This window comes from Rhea americana, unplaced genomic scaffold (assembly GCF_003343005.1).
Source record: "Rhea americana isolate MKP2758 unplaced genomic scaffold, rheAme1 scaffold_387, whole genome shotgun sequence".
Classification (NCBI taxonomy): domain Eukaryota; kingdom Metazoa; phylum Chordata; class Aves; order Rheiformes; family Rheidae; genus Rhea; species Rhea americana.
The window spans coordinates 311897-314606 of record NW_028186520.1 but is presented as its reverse complement, the minus strand read 5'-3'; positions in this window follow the sequence as shown (position 1 = coordinate 314606).

Here is a 2710-nt window from a genome sequence, read left to right as displayed (position 1 = left end):
CCCGCCCCGCCGCCGCCGCCGCCGCCGCCGCCGCCGCCAGCGCCTGCCTCACCGCGGGCACCCACCGGGCGCTGCGACACGTCCGGGCCGGCAGCAGCGGCACCAGGACTGACTGGGGGCAGCCCTGGCCCCGTCCTTACAGGGCTGGCGCTGCATTTGGGCTGCGCCGAGCGTGCTGCGCTGGGTCCGGGACTGGCGCCGGCACCCTGGGCCTGGAGAAGAGCGCTGCGCTCGCGGGACCAACACCAGCACCGGCCCCGAGTGCCTGGGGCGCTGCGTTGCACCGGGCCTGGCACCGCCGCCAGCATGGGGCTGGGCACTGCTCTGAGCTAGCAGTGGAACCGGCGCCAGGAACTCCAGCCATACTGGCCTGGGGCTTTTTGCTCCATTGCTCTGGGACTGGGACCAGCGCCGGCACTAACAGCATGGGGCCAGATGCTGCACTGTGAGTGTCAGCACCAGCACTGTCTAGGCTAGGTGCAGCACTGGTGCCAGGATCAGCACCCCCAGCCTGGGGTTGGACACTGCGCCTCGGGCAGCGCTGGCCTCGGCTGGATCCTGCACTGTCAGGGCTGGAAACAGACCCATAGCCCAGGGCTGGGCACRGTAGCACATCAGGACCAGTGTTACTGATGCTGGCTCTGCACACAGAGAAATGGGCATTACGTTGCACAGGAGCAGCAGACCTTGTTCCTACGTGCAGCTGAGCACGGTACCTCTACCGGGCATGCAGCTGTACATGGCATTGCAGTCTTCCCAGATGCATGCCCAGCACATGTCTGCCTGGCTGCAGCTGGATACTGCCATGATCTGCATGCAGCTGGCCACTGCCCSCCGTGCCTCGAACTGCACATGTGTGCACTGCAGCTGCTGCTACACTGCAGCTGAGTACAGCGTTACAGATGTGACGCTGCTTCTGCCCTCCCTGCGCCCCAGGGCAGGCCCCTGTGCCCCTGCACCAGCGATGTGCCATCCTCCACGCTCTGATCCGCAGATACTCGTGCTGCACTTGTAACCCTGCACCTCAGACCACAGATAAGCGTGACGCTCCTACAGTCAGCATGCCAAGTGGGTGCTCTCCTGTGCACTCACGCTGCAAATGTGCCCATTCCTGTGCTGCGCACTGTGGTTGGGCATACTCCCTTTCATCATAGGTGCGCACTGCAAATATCCCATGTACCCAGATGTGCGTTGCACCCATGCCCCAAAGCGTGCGTGCATGTTCTCCCACGCCCATGCTGTAGATGTGCATTCCCCTGTGCGACATGTTGCAATCAGCACAGCGCTGCTCCTGGACCTTCACCACAGAGGTGCAACATACCTGGGCATTCTTGTTGTCCACACAGGAGTGTGTTGAGGATGGTCATAGCTTTTTTTGAGGAAAATGTCTAAATTCGGGGGCAGTGGGTAGTCTGTAGAAGCATGAGAGAAACAAAACTCAGTAGCGGAAAAGGAAAATCAGTCTCAAATAGAAGAAATCAGGAAAATGGCAGCATTCCCAGGAAATTTCAAGGTTTGCAGCAACCTAGGCAAATTAAATAGTTAGGCTCTCAACCCAAAGAATTTAATTTCATGCTCAATTTTTCGATAACCCTCTCCCCCCAAACCTCCATTTGTTTCTTTCATGGAAAGCATTTAGCTGGAAATCTGTTTTTTTTTTCATAAAAATCTCTCTAATAGAAAAATTTTGAGCAATTTTTAAGCAAACCAATTGAATCATGAACAACTTCCCATACTGCTCTCCAGCACAAGGTGGCACATGTGTTGTTGGTTGTAACTCATGCTGGAAAAAGAAATACACACATTCAAAAGCCAGGGAAGGGATAAAGAGTTATATTAGCAGTGTAGCAACATCTTTGACTTTAAAAGGAATTTCGAGTATGTTTATTCCCATATGCTACCTAGGAAACACAACTGAAAACATCAGAAGTGCCAGAAATCCGAATCCTGATAAAATCTACTATATTTGTCTAGATAAAATGTCTGGTGATAGTTGTAGGATAGGAAAATTTACAGAAAACACTGCCACTGCCAGAAAAAGTTTGAACTTGGCTGAAAAGCTAGGTTAAAGTTGTTACTCTTGCCTGTGAAATGTGCTTTGACCGCAAGAGGTCAGGGAATTAGTTGAATTAGCATTTAGGAAGTGCTCAGGTAGTTTGACATTTCCTAAAGATACCCCAAACTTGCTACTCAAATATGAGCTTTCAAGCTGGTTGCTGGGAGGCTGGACCGGACTGCCCGAAAGAACTAATGTCTGCAGTCCAGCAGAGAAGACCTGCTCTGCCCCAGGGGAGAAGAGCGGGGTCACTTGTTACAAATGCTGCTCCTTGCTGAGAGGTTGCATTGCAAAGCCAGGATGAAGGTGGCCGCTCTGCCAGGCTAGTGCCGAGCTTAGGGCACCGCTGGTAGGCTGTGCAGCTGCCCCATGCTCCCGGCAAGGTGGGGTGCCATGATACGGCGGCGCGGGGAGCTGCTTCCCTGGCGGGACGTTACGGTGTGCGGTGGCTGGCGACATACGGGTGTTGTTGATGTGTGTGTGTGTGTGTGCTGAGGTGTATGTGCTGAGTGGTGCTGCATGTGAGCCTGTGCAGGCAGCAGCTGACCATACCTGTGCGCCTGTGTCCCTAACGATGACGGGGTGTGCGTGTGTGGGGGGTGTATCTCTGGGTGCAGGTGCAGGGGTGCTGTTCCTGGGCTGTGCAGATACAAG